The sequence below is a fragment of the Sapajus apella genome, unplaced genomic scaffold (assembly GCF_009761245.1).
Source record: "Sapajus apella isolate SASKATOON/1434 unplaced genomic scaffold, GSC_monkey_1.0 scaffold20, whole genome shotgun sequence".
Lineage (NCBI taxonomy): Eukaryota > Metazoa > Chordata > Mammalia > Primates > Cebidae > Sapajus > Sapajus apella.
This window is the reverse complement of record NW_022436960.1, coordinates 19,771,579-19,786,227: the sequence shown is the minus strand read 5'-3', so window position 1 is coordinate 19,786,227 and position 14,649 is coordinate 19,771,579. Positions and strand designations below refer to the sequence as shown.

General features: G+C 40.4%; 1 long non-coding RNA gene across 1 annotated transcript; it reads right to left on the bottom strand.

The window, feature by feature from the left end:
• Window positions 1-2,351: 2,351 nt before the first annotated feature.
• On the bottom strand, window positions 2,352-5,170 carry LOC116557693. Its single transcript, XR_004271656.1, has 3 exons — window positions 5,081-5,170; window positions 4,418-4,422; window positions 2,352-2,364 (listed from the first exon to the last, which is right to left on the bottom strand). It is a non-coding gene; the product is annotated as an uncharacterized LOC116557693 (long non-coding RNA).
• Window positions 5,171-14,649: the final 9,479 nt, after the last annotated feature.

The window sequence follows — 14,649 nt, the reverse complement described above, 5'->3', positions numbered from 1 at the left end:
TCAGGATTCAGCCCGCCGGAGCATGATTTTCGTGGGGTGCCGAGGGTCTGATGTTCAGTCCACCAGTCCAGCGATGTGTTCGGGTGTGCCCTCTTGGCTCTGGAATAGTGTACCTACAGAACGACTCCCGCAACTTTGGGAGCAGTTGGGGTGACAAGAATTACGGTACATGGCCCTGTCCAGACAGGTTAGAGGGGTTCCTTTTTCCAATCTTTCACCCAGACCTGGTCCCAGGTTGGAAGGGATGTCCTGGATTGGCTAGGGAGATAGGTGCTCTTTCTATTACAAACTGACCTGGGATAGCACCTTTCCCAATGCCTGCAGCTGGGATGTCATGCTTGTTTCCCCCAGCTGTCTGAGGTCTGCCCTCACCTTGTTAACCAGAGCGGGGGCCTCCTGAATAGGATTTCAAAGGGTGAATAACTGGCAGGTCTCAGTGTACACTGTGACCACAACAGGGCTAGGGGAAGCAGCATATCTACCCAGGAAACCTGGGACAGAGCTTTGCTGGTGTAAGCTTCAGGATTCGATTGATGCGTTCCACTTTCCCTGAACTTTGTGTCCTGTAGGATGTGTGAAGTTTCCATTTAATCTTGAGCACTCTGGTGAGGGCTTGGATGATCTCTGCCACAAATGCTGACCCATTGTCACCGTGTATAGTGAGTGGAATCCTGTACTGGGAAGCAATGTCACAAAGTAGGACTCTCACTACTTTCGGGCCCTTTCCATCTTGGTTGAGAGTGCCTCCGCCCAGCCTGAGTATGTACATACAAGGACCAGTAGGTATTTGTACCCTTTACTGGGCTTGACTTCAGTGAAGTCCACCTCTATGTCCTCAAGGGGGTAGCCACCCACCTGTTGCACCCCTGGGGCAGGTTTCAGCTGCTGTGGGGGGTTGTTTTTTAGCACAGGTAAGGCACTGATTGCTTACTGCAGTACAGAGTGTGGGGAGAGTTGCAGTATAGTAATAACTGTTGAGTAAGGTTTCCAGAGCAGTTTTACCTAGGTGGGGGAGACCATGGCACTGAGCAACGATGGTATGAGCCAAGTTCTTAGGCACTACTGGTCTGTTGTCAGGGAGTAGCCACAATCCCCCAGCACTCTGCTTTGCTCCCTCCTGCTGTGCCTACAGGTTATCTTCCTTAGAGTACTCTGGCTTTCCCACATCCCCTCGGAGCCAAGGGGTGACTATGAACAAGTAGGTAGGGGCCTACACAGGCCCCTTCTTCAGTGCAGCTGCCTTAGTTTCTTGGTCAGCCAGCCAGTTTCCTATAGAGATAAGATCAGTGCCTCTTTGGTGGCCCTTGTAATGTATGACAGCTACCTCTTTGGGCTTCCAAACTGCTTCTAGCAGTGTGAGAATTTCTTCCTTATTTTTGATTTCTTTTCCTCCTGTCAGCAGCCCTCTTTCTTAGTATATCGCCCCATGTACGTGGACAGTTGTAAAGGCGCACTTGGAGTCAGTGTAAATATTGATTGCTTTGCCTTCTGAGAGGCACAGGGCCTAAATAAGAGCATGTAATTCCGCCCGTTGTGCTGACCAGCCTCTGGGCAAGAGGGCTGCCTCGACCACTTCAGTGGTGGTGGTGACTGTATACCCTGCATACCTTTCCCCATTCTGGACATAGCTGCTTCCGTCAGTGAACAGGTTTAAAAATACCTTAGGGAGGGGACAGTCCTTGAGGTCTGGCCAACTGACAAAGACCTCATCTACCATTTCCTCGCAGTCGTGGTCCAGGGACCCCTCCTCTGTGGATAGAAATGTGGCTGGCTTGAGGCCATGCACAGTCTCAATAGTGACCCGCGGGTTTTCACAGAGTAACCCTTGGTAGTGGGTCAAACGAGCATTTGAGAGCCACCGGTGCCCCTGGCTGCTCATGAGGGTGGACACCGAGTGGGGCACTTTAATATGGATAATCTGGCCCAAGGTTAGCTTGTCAGCATCCTTCATCAGAATGACTGTGGTGGCTAAGGCTTAGAGACAAGGGGCCATCCCAGCACCACTGCATCCAACTGTTCTGACAGATATTCTACTGGCCTCTGCCAAGGCCCAACGGTCTGGGTGAGGACCCCAAGTGCTGTTTTGTTTTTCTCCTGAACAAATAGATTGAATTCCCAGGTGACATCTGGAAGTCCTAGTGCTGGGGCATTTTGAAGCAGTGCCTTGATTTCCTGGAAAGCCATGTCTTGGCTCTTACCCCACTCAAGAGGTTTATCTTCCAGCCCAGTTAGGGCCCCATAGATGGGCCTTGCTATGTCCGAGAAGCCGGGAATCCATATGCAGCCAAAGCCTGCCACCCCGAGAAACTCCCAGAGCTTCCTCTTGGTGTTGGGAGTGGGCATGGAGCAAATCACCCTTTTCCTCTCCAGTCTCAGAGCCCGATGTCCTTTGGTGATGATGAACCCCAGGTACCTCACCTGCTGTCTGCAGATTCGGGCCTTAGACTTTATATCCTGCCTCTGTAAGGAGCTGCAGCAGCGGCACCTTGGTCCCTTCCCAGCAGTCCTTCCACCCCCTGCTGGCAAGAGGTAGGTCATCCATGTACTGCACCAGTGGGCAGTTAAGGTCCTCTCGTGGGAAGGCAGCTAAATCTGCAGCAAGTGCCTCACCAAACAATGTGGGAGAGTTTTTAAATCCTTGGGGCAACAGAGTCCAGGTCAGTTGCATCTTCCTTCATGTTTGGGGCTCCTCCCATTCGAAGACAAAAAGTGGCTGGCTCTTTGGTGCCAATCATAGACAGAAAAAGGCACCTTTCAAGTCCAGGCATGTGAGCCACTCAGCTTCAGAGGGGAGATGGCTCAGGAGAGTGTATGGGTTAGGAACCACCCAGGGGAGGGTGATTGCGGCACCGTTTCCTGCTCTCAAGTCCTGTACTGGGCGATATTCCCCACCGGGCTTTCTCATTGGCAATAGGGGGGTGTTCCAGGGAGACTGGCATTCGACCAAGAATCCCCCCTTTCTAAGCTGTGAAATGTGTTCCCAGATTCCCATCTGGGCCTCTCAGGGTATTGGATACTGTCTCTGCCTGACAAGGGAGGGCTCCAGGCTTGAGGTCAATTATCAGTGGTGTGTGGGCCTTGGCTATTCCGGGGGGGTTCATCTCTTTCCAGACTGCAGGGAAGGTGCCCAGGAATTCTGGTGTGTTTTCCTCTGACCTATCAGTGGTGTGCAGTTTCCATTCTTCCTCATGTGGAAGCTTGACTTACAGGATTAGGCCCCCCTTCGGCTCACTTAAAGTAAGATTGGCTGGGCCCCTGGTTCAAAGGTGATTTGTGTCCCCAATTTGCTCAACAAGTCTCTCCCCAAAAGGGGAACAGACAATTCCAGCAGGTAGAGGAACTCATGGCGAATCTGGTGGCCCCCTAAATGGCATGTCTGCTCTTGGCAGAACAGCCAGGGCTCTACCTGGTCACCTGTTGCTTCCACAACAGTTGCCTCTGGTTGCTAAACGGGGCAACCAGAGTGGTGACCACCGAGTACTCTACTCCGGTATCTACCATTAAAGTCATTGGGTGGCCCTCGACCTTCATCTTGACCATGGGCTTTTGGGGCCAAGTTTCATAGAGCCTGGCCTGTCCTAGTCTGAGTCCATCCAGGCCAAGCCGATCAGGTGGGCCTGGCTGTGTTCTGGCTGGTATTCTGCCCTCCCTCAGGGGGTGCCCTACCTGGGACCGTCCACTTGGGGCACTGGTTCTTCCAGTGTCCCACCTCTCTGCAGCATGCACGCCGATCTAGCTACAAGGGAGGGTGCTCAGATCTCCCCTCTTTGCACTGGGGGTGTGTCAGGCAAGGCTGGTGGACTGGGGGCTGATGGTGCTGGAAGGGCATAAGGCAGTGGCAGCTCCTCCTCGGGATCATCCTGATGAATAGGTTGCTTGGGCCTCTTAGTTGCTTGGGCCAAGAAGACCTTGCACTGTTCCTTCCTACAAGCACAGAATCGAACTCAAGGGGGAGGGTCTGAGCTATTTCCAACCAGGAATCAATATACCGGAACTGGTCCAGGTGGCCAGGGTTACCAGTCACAGCCTTCCAAACAGCCTGTACCTTGAAGACTTTCAGGGTGCCCTCTGGTGGCCAGCTGACGCTAAGCACCAGACACTGATCTGCAGAGGGTTTTTAGCTTTCCTGGGGTAATTTTAGCCCCATAATCTGCAGAAAAGCCCTTCCTGAAGTTTTTGACCATACTGTCTAGGACTGTGGGCTTAGACTGACTTTTCCCCATGATGTGTATCCCCTTTTGAATGGTGACGCAAGACAAAGGAGGGGTGTCCCGTGAAGGAACACTCAGATGCCCACCTGGTCGTGCCCCTTGCAGGAATTTAGGCGTCTCTTAGCAGTCAGGTCTGTATAATCCCCCGACTCAGATCGAGCTCAGCTCGATACCTCCATAAGCCATATAAGGTTCCCCACAGAAACGCAGGCTCGGGCCCTGTCAAGCTCCGTAACTTGCACCGTGGAGCTACAGATTGAAGGTTCAAGAGCAGGCTCTTGAACGCCCGACACACTCACACACTCACTCAGAGGTTATCACATTCCCACCCTAACGTGAGAAATCCACCTGCTATCTCCAAATGGAGACCCCGGGAGGTGATCAGGCTCCCATTCCGTCCGCAGGTAGGCCTGCCTAGAGTCGGGTCCCGTGACCTTACCTTATCCGGAGTTCACCTCAGTTCAGTCCGTCTTCCCCTAGAGTCCGGTGAGCAGCAACGCCGGGGCAGCAGCAGTTCCCCTTCCAGGGAAGGAGGCCCTGTAGAAGTTTACAGGGCCCCTTCCTCGTTCCCGGCGGGGAACAGGCGAGCTCTTGGTCCTTTCCGACCTCAAACGGTGGCTCAAAGGAGCCAGTGCGGCTGAGTTTCCCGGTCAGGGAACCAAATGCTCTGGAAAATTTTACCTGACAAGAAACCCAAGCCACACTCAGGGAAATGGAGGAACACTCTTTTATTACGCCGGCGGGCCCAGAAGGGTTCACACCTAAAAGTCTGGACTCCCGCTAAGAAAAGTACACAGTTTTTACAGGTAGGGGGACAAGGGAAGTAACTCATAACTTTTAGACAACACAGCAGTTTTTTTTTTAAAGACTTTTTAGCTAGTAAGCAATAAGCTGAGGTCCAGAAGCAGAAAGAGGCAGTAATTAGCAGAAAAACAGGGGCAGTTTTAAAATAGGGAAGTAGCTGACTATGTGCCAACAAAATCCTGGGGAAAATTTCCACTTCAATTTAAGGGAATGGGTTAATTGGATGTGGCCACAAGCTCTGGTCTGTGTACTTTTCCCACTTTAGTACAGGTACTATTTAAATTATCATTGAGGTCAGGTTTGTAAAAGAAAAGTTCATTTTTTTTTTCCTTAAACAGTGTGATCTAAAAGGATGACAAATATAAGTTGTTGTTGTTGTTGTCTTGCTATTTTCCTCTGAGATACGATGATCATACCTTCTGGTATGTCTGGAACAGTTTAGACTATAAAAGTTTACACCTATTATAAATTAACACCTGTTCATTTTTTAGCGTCTCTCATTTTCACTTTCAAAGAAGTTTCAGTTTAGATAACAAATGTACAGTCAACCTACCTAAAAACATTTAAATGTTTAGACATGGGTAGATTTTATAATCTCTAGGGATAGTTTAAAAAGGCCTGAAGACAAAACTAATGCAATGCTTATCTCTTACCCTCAGCTATTATTTGGCTGAAATTCACTATGGGATGGGGTTGTCCCGTGCTCTCTCACTTTCCTTCTCTTTTGTTTTTGTTTGATGGGGTAGGAGAGGAGGAAGAATACTGCCCGAGGTCAAATACTAATCTGATAGTCTGGGCGTGGTGGCTCACACCTGTAATCCTAGCATTTAGGGAGGCCCAGGCAGGCAGATCACTTGAGGCCAGGAGTTTGAGACCAGCCCAGCCCCATCTTTATTAAAAATACCAAAATTAGCTGGGCGTGTTGGTACACATCTGTAATCCCAGTTACTCCAGATCCTGAAGCATGAGAATCGCCTGAACCTGGGAGGCAGAGGTTGAAGTGAGCTGAGATTGCACTACTCACTCCAGTCTGGGAAATAGAATGAGACCATCTCTAAAAAACAAAACATATACACATTTGAAAGATTTTGTAGTTTGCCATAGGCCGTAGCTAATTCTTTGGGTGAGAATTACTAGGCTTTAAGGTCCAGTACAGGCTGTTTTGCTGGGTCCTATAGTGTGTTCTTTCTGTAATCTTTGTGTGGACGGGATATTACACCTTCAGGACACAATTTCCTCAAGTGGGAAATCCCCTCTGATTAGACATCTTTAAATGATGGTGAAAGGCTGGAGGAACAGGGCAGTTTAATCCCCTCTGAATAAGCCCTGACAAGGTTTTCAGGTCCCCAAGTGCTTACTCCATAGTTTGGAGAATATTTGAAATTTCTCTGCTTTCCTTTTTCAATTCAGAGCAACAGGAGATGTATGTGAACATCCTCTTCATAGCCATGACTGGATGTCAGAATGGGACAAAGAGGGTGAGTCAGGGTCATTTGCAAGATTCTCCAATCATAACGGTGTTAAAGTTTCCTGAGACTACATCTGTGGCCTAATGAGTGATTGAAATTAGCTATCAATTGATAATTTGGAAAACATGAATATTCTGATTCAATTCCCTGCCATTACCTTAAGAAACAACCTCCCTTTCAGATCAGGAAGAAGGGGTGCTTGCAGATCTTAAAAATGTAAATGTAAACTCAAAGACCTATTTCGATGTTGATTTAAAGCAAGTTTGGGTTTGTTTGCCTTTTTTGTTCTGTTCTGTTTTGTTTTTATGATGTCATGACTTATTAGTGTAAACAGGAGGAAGTTGACTACTTCAATTTTCTCAGCAGAGTTACATTTGAGTATTAACAACAATGATAATGTCAGAGGCCTTTGAACCAGAGCAACTCCATCTTGAATAGGGGCTGGGTAAAAGGAGGCCGAAACCTACTGGGCTGCATTCCCACACAGTTAAACATTCTGTTGCAGGATAAGTTACAAGGTCAGCACATGATACAGGTCATAAAGGCCTTGCTGATAAAACAGATTGCAGTAAAGAAGACGGTTAAATCTCACTAAAACAAAGATGGCAATGACAGTGACCTCTGGTCATCCTCACTGCTACACTCCCACAAGCAACGTGATAGTTTACAAATGCCATGGCAATGACAGGAAGTTATCCTATATGGTCTAAAAAAAGAAGGCATGAATAATCCACCCATTGTTTAGCATCTAATCAACAAATAACCCTAAAAGTGTGCAAACAGCAGCCCTTGGGGATGCTCTGTCTATGGGGTAGCCATTCTTTCATTTCTTTACTTTCTTAATAAACTTACTTTCACTTTACTCTATGGACACACACTGAAGTCTTTCATGTGTGAGATCCAAGAACCCTCTCTTGGGGTCTGGATCAGGACCCCTTTCCTGTAACATCTTTCTGGTGATCGCAGAAGGAATTATCATACAGAAATGCCCTAACTTTTGGTAAGTGGCAGGATCTGATAACAATACCATAAGATGATTGGAAAAGAAAAGCTCATTTATATTATTGTGTAAATGGTTTGGCAAAAAATATGGATAATCTCTACCATCCTGCCTGCTTGCATGACAGAAATATTTTAAATATGTGGTGCCTGTTAGGTGTTAGCTATGAGGGAAATAGCTTGGATATAGGTAACATGTTCTTTTTTATCTCTCTCGCTCTTTTTTTTTTTTTTTTTTTTAGAGAGAAGAGGTTTCACCATGTTGACCAGGATGGTCTTGATCTCTTGACCTCATGATCTGCCCACCTCGGCCTCCCAAAGTGCTGGGATTACAGGCATGAACTACCGTGCCCGGCCAGGTAACATGTTCTTATACCTCCTATGATGGTTAATCTTATAAGTCATCTGGGCAACCAGGAGCCCAGATATTTGGATAAGCAATATTCTGAATATGTCTTATAAGGGTGTTTCTGGATAAGTTTAACAGTGTGAGTGGGCATCCTCCAATCCATTTTAAGCCTAAATAATAGAACAAAAGGTGGAATAAGAGAGAATTTGCTCCTTCTACTTAACTGCTTTTGAGTTAGTGTAATACTCTTTTTGCACTCAGATTGGAACTTACTCCGCCGGCTCTTCTGGGTCTTAGGTTGTCACACTCCGTCTGTTGGGAGGGATTGGAATTTCATTTTTGGTTGGTGATATCAACTTTTCTTCAATATGGAAAATTAGTAATGGGCTATTTTACATTTCATTTAATTGTTCTAGGTCTTCAAAACCTTGTATGTATTTTTATACTTAAAGCACATCTCAATTTAGTTTAGCCATATTTCAATTGCTTGGTAACCACACCTGGCTACTATACTGAACAACAGAGCGCAAGACTGTAAGCTCCTTACATATTCTTGAAAGTCTCTCATAGAGACTCACTTCTAGATCCCCAAAGCCTAGCTCAGAGCTTAGCACATAGTAGTTGCTAAATAAATGTTTGATTAATAGAAAACATCCTTTAGGCTAATACAGAATAGCTTTTTGTATATGTTGAGAAGGTTAATTTTTAGACATTAAGGAAAAGAATAACAATGAGAAAGGAAGACAGGAAGTAGTATTTCATTTATATATGCGTGTGCACTGTAAGTATTGTATATTGCGTTGTTGCAACAATTTGTTTACGTTTATCTTGTTGCTATTGTTTTGGCATTTGAGGCGTCATATTGAAAATACCCTCTAGGATGTTCCCATTTTGTTATGCACAATATGTTCTGAAACTTTTTTATCACCTCTATTAGATAATAGTGGCATTGGAAGGCAGTATCTTTTTCTCAGTCATCTTCTTATTCCCTGCAGTACAAATAACAGAGCACCCACTAAAGATGTGTGCCATCTCTAGAGTAAATTTCCTGAGGTTTGCCTTCTTCCTTACAGTTTATTCACCATAATCTATGAGGAATCTGCCTGCTGCAGGCACAGTTTTCAATGTCAACTTTCTTATTAAATTTTGTGGCTTATTTTTGTATCTCGTATAAAGAATAATAATGTAAATAAAATGCCCCATGCTGTTGAAATGTATATTACAATCAATAAACATATTTCTTAATATCAAAAGAATTTTTGAAATATATATGTTTTACTTTTTCCCTATGTTATCTAACAAAACTAAGTTCAGTCTTCATATTTTTATTATAACAATAATATTTAATTATATGAAATGTTAAACATGTATACTGTCTCTTTTGGATATATATATATACTTTTTACTATATACACAATTGAGCACAGAAATGAACTCTTAATGATTTTAAAGCAAAAAAAGATCTCGGTATAGAAAATCTTAACATTTTCTTCTCAAGGTTAAATCAAGAATTTTCATTTAGAAATGTTTCACTTTGTGAACTCTTAGGAAAATAACATGATTTCCAGCAATGACAGCAGGGTACTTAGGACAATAAAGAAAATGGGGAGTAGATATGAAATTTCTAGTGAAAATATATTGGAGCTGAACATTTTGAATCTTCCCATGTGTTTGTTATAAGTAGCTATTTGAAATGTCCTTTTGGATAATGCTTTAGAGTATTGCAAACTAAGAGCAGATGGACATAAATGTCTGGAATTCTTTAATTTCTTTAACTATAGCAGAGACTGCTAGAATGCTTGTGTTTCCTAGATTTTATCCTGATTCTGCTATTATGTAAGCGGAAGGTTAGTATTCAACACCTGCTCTGCTGTTGCTGCTGCAGCACACATACTTAGGAATGCTTGGGTTTATCATCATTTATTAATTACTTAATCAATAAATTCTGTAAATGGTGACTGTAATTATCCCAGAAGGTCATTGAAATTAAGGAGAATAAGGTCCCAGGGCAATGAAGCCCAGGCTCACATCTATTTATCTGAAGCTACATGACAAGATGCTATTTTTTATTTCTGCCTTGAATTTCAAATTAACAGCCAGCTGAAAAGATTGTGTTGAAAAATGAATCCATAATAAAGGGATTTACTCCTTTTCCTTGGAGTTGTTTCTTTGCTGCCATTGATATTGATTAATGGAATATGTATACCTTAAGGGAACACAACCACCCTTGGACTATCTTCTCTCTGGAGTATGTTCCGATGCTGTTAATGTCTTGCATTTCTAAACACTCAGGTCAATCAAGTGTTTTAGACACTATGTGTTTTATGGAGAGAAAATCCAAAAAAACAAAATAAAATACAACATATAGAGGGTGTTCCCATTTGTACAAAAAGAATTCTATTTATACTGTCTTTTTACTCTGCTCTCTGACTTCTACATATAGAACGTATTGTTTCTGAAACATATGATTGCTTTTTTAATTTTGACAAGGGCAAGACAGATTGACAGACTTTTTTTTTTAGTATACATATGCATATATATGAATGTATTCTATATATCCTGAAGGTATACAAAGGAGTGATTCTCATCATTATTTGTTTGTGCTGTTTATTTTAAGTTAGTTTCTTAATATATAATTTATATACATTAAAAGGTATGAATGTAAGTGCAAAATACTATGAGTTTTGGCATATATATCACAATCTGAGTATGGTGTCAAACCACCAAAGTCACAGTCTAGTACTGTGCCATTTAACACAATAGGAATCAAGTGTATACAGTGCTTGAACATTTGAAATATAGCTAATGCAACTTGATGAATGATATTGAGTTAAATAAAATACACGGTGTAATTAAATTTAATTGTACCTATTATTATCTTTCTAATCTGGCTACTAGAATTTTAAAAAATTGCATATTTGGCTGGCATTGTATTCCCTATAGTACAACATAGATATAGAACATTTTTATTAATACAAAGTCTCCTCATGCCTCTTTTCATTAAAATGGTCAGTTCCTGACAACCACAGATCTACTTTCTGTCTCTAGATTGACTTTTCTAGAATTTTATATAAGTAGGTATGTTAGCTTGATGTCTGGCTGCTTTTACTTTGCCTAAAGCTTATGTGACATTTCATATTTTTTTTTATCAGTAGTTCATTCCTTTTTACTGCTCAGAAGTTGTCCATTGTATGGATAAACCATCCATCTATTTATCATTCACAAGTAAGTGATTATTTGGGTTTTATCTGATTTGGGGCTTATAAGAATAAAACTGCTATGTACATTTGAGTAAAAGTTTTTGTGTGACCATACATTTTCACATAGCCTGGAGAAATACCTGGGAATGAGGAAGCTAGGTCATATAGATGGATTAAGAAACAATGAGACCATTTTGCAAATTTCCTGTACAATTTTACATGTCACCAACAATGTATGAGTCCTAGCTGCTTCTCATCATTGCCTACGTCTGCTGTTTTCAGTCTTTAACTTCCTAACTCCTAGTGAGTGTGATGTGGTATTTCAATGTGGAATTAATCTTCACTTCTTGAATGAGAAATGATATCTTCTCATATGATTATTTGCCTTTTGTATATATTAATATCTGAAATACCTAACTTTTTTCCATTTTCTTTTAAGAATTAACAAATCTTTTACTTAGAAACAAGCCCTTTATCAGACAAATGTTGCAAATATTTTCTATCTTTCTGCGATTTTCCTGTTCTTCTTAACATTATTTTTTGAAGAACCAAAATTGTGATTTTTCTCTCCCTCTATTTTTCTGAGCAGATTGAGTAGCATTGGTATTAGTTCTCCTTTAAATGTTTCGTAGAATTCAGCAGTGAATCTAGCAATCACAGGCATTTTTATGGGGTGAAAATTTTATTATGACTTTGATCTCGTCACTTCTTATTGGTCTGTTCAGGTTTCAGATTTCTTAATGGTTCAATTTTGCTAGGTTCTATGTATGTAGGAGTTTATCTATTTCTTATAGGTTTTCCAATTGATTGACATATAGTTGCTCATAGTGGCCTCTATTGATCCTTTTAATTTCTACAGTACCAGTTGTAATGTCTCCATTTCCCTGTCTGATTTTATTTTGTTGGGTCTTCAATCTATTCTGCTTAATTAATCTAGATAAAAGGTTTGTCAGTTTTCTTTATCTTTTTCTAAAAGCCAACTTTTTATTTTGTAGATCTTTTGTACTGTTTTTGTCATGTCAAACTAATTTATTTCTGCTCTGATCTTTACTATTTGTTTTCTTCTATTAATTTTAGGCTTGGTTTCTTCTTGCTTTTCTAGTTCTTTAAGAAGCATCACTAAGTTGTTTATTTAAAGTTTTTCTGCTTTTTTATGTAGAAACTTATAGCTATAAACTTTCCTCTTTACACTGATTTTGCTATATCACGTAGGTTTTGGTATGTTGTGTTTCTATTTTCATTTGTTTCAGGAAATTTTCAATTTTCTTCTTAATCTATTTATTGACCCATTGATCATTCAGTAGCATATTATTTAATTTATATATATTTGTATACTTCCCAAAATTTTCTTTTTGTTGATTTAGTCTACTGTGATCCGAAAAGATGCTTGATATTACTTCAATTTTTTTGAATGTTTAAAGATTTGTTTTGTGACCTATCATATGGCATATCCTTGAGCATGACCCATGTGGTGAGAAGAAGAATGTGTATTCTGTGGCTGTTGGATGAAATTTTGTATAAATATTTAATATCTATGTGTTCCATTTGGTCCATAGTGCAGATTAAGTCTGACATTTCCTTGTTGATTTTCTGTCGAGATGATTTGTCTAGTGCTGAAAGTGCAGTATTGAAGTCTTCAACTACAATTGTATTTGAGCCTATCTCTCTCTTTAGCTCTAGTAATATTAACTTTTCATATATGTGTGCACCAGTGTTGGGTACATATATATTTACGATGGTTATGTTCTCTTGCTCAATTGATCCCATTATTATTATACAATGACCTTCTTCATCTCTTGTTATAGTTTTTATCTTGAAACCTATTCTGTGTGATATAAGTATACCTGCTTCTCCTCTTTTTTGATTTCCATTGGCATGGAATATCTTTTTCCAGTCATTTATTTTCAATGTATGTGTGTCTTAATAGGTGAAGTGTGCTTTTTGTAGGCCACAGATTTTGGGTCTTTGTTTTTAATCCACTCAGCTACTATATGTCTTTTGATTGGAGAGTTTAATCCATTTACTTTTAATGTTATTAAAGATAAGTAAAGACTTACTCCTGCCATTTTGTAATTTGTTTTCTCGTTATTTTGTGGTCTTCCTTACCTTTTTTTTCCTCCTATGTTTCTTTAGTGAAGATTATTTTATCTGGTGGTTTGTTTTAATTTCTTGCTTTTCATTTTTTATCTATCTATTGTACGTTTTCAGATTTTAGGTTTCCATGCAGCCAACAAATATAACTCATTATTTTAAATTGATGACACTTTAACACTGATTGCATAAACAAAAAGCAAAAAGAAAACTAATAAAAATGTACACTTTAATTTCATTTCCCTGCTTTCTAACTTTTTGTTCCTGTTTATATCTTATTATAAATAGTGTCTTTGTTTTAAAAGGTGTTGTAGTTATTATTTTTGATTGGTTCATAGTTAGTGTTTCTACCTAAGATAGGGGTAGTTTACACATCGTAATTACAATGTTAAAATATTCTGTGGTTTTCTTTGAACTTACTATTACAGTGAGTTTTATATCTTCAGATGATTTCTTTTTGCTTATTAGTGTTCTTTTATTTTAGATTGAAGAATACCCATTGGTAGTTCTTGTAGAACAAATCTAGTGTTGATAAGATCTTGTAGAACAGATCTCAGCTTTTCTTTCTCTGGAGATGTCTTTATTTTTCCTTCATACTTGAAGGATATTTTTGCTGGAAATGCTTTATTGGTATAATTTTTTTTTCCTTCAGCACTTTAAATATGTCATGCCACTTTCTCCTGGCCTGCAAGGTTTCTACTGGAAAGTCTACAACCAGATGTATTAAAGCTCCATTGTAGCTATTTGTTTCTTTTATCTTACTGGTTTTAAGATTCTTTCTGTATTTTGACATTTGAGAGTTCGATTATTAAAAATATTGAGGTAATCTTTTTTGGGTTAAATCTGCCTAGTGTTCAATAAACTTCTTGTGCTTGAATGTTGATATCTTTCTCTAGGTTTGGGAAGTTCTCTGTTATTATTCCTTTACATAAAATTTATACCCCTTTCTTCTTTCTAGATCCTCTTTAAGGCCAATAATTCATGGATTTTCCCACTTTAGGTTGTTTTCCAAATCTTGTATGCATGCATCATTGGCTTTTTAGTTTTCTCTCTTTTGTTTCCTCTGACTGTATATTTTCAAATAGCCTGCCTTCAAGCTCACTATTTTTTTTCCTTTGCTTGATCAGTTCTGCTATTAAGAAATTCTGATGCATACCTCAGTATGTCAGTTTAATTATTCATCTTCAGAATTTCTGCTTGATTCTTTTAAATTATTTCAATCTCTTTGTTAAATTTACCTAATAGTATTCTGAATTTCTTCTCTGTATTATCCGGAATTTTTTTGAGTTCTCTCAAAACAGTTAGTTTGAATTTTCTGTCTGAAAGGTCACATATTCCTGTCTCTCTAGGACTGTTCTCTGATGTCTTTATTTATTTCGTTTGTCGAGATCATGTTTTCTCAAATGAGCTTGATGCTAGTTGATATTCTTCAATGTCTAAGCATTGAAGAGTTTAGTATTTATTGTAGCCTTTGAAGTCTGAGTTTGTTTGTATCCATCATTCTTTAGAAAGCTTTTTATATATTT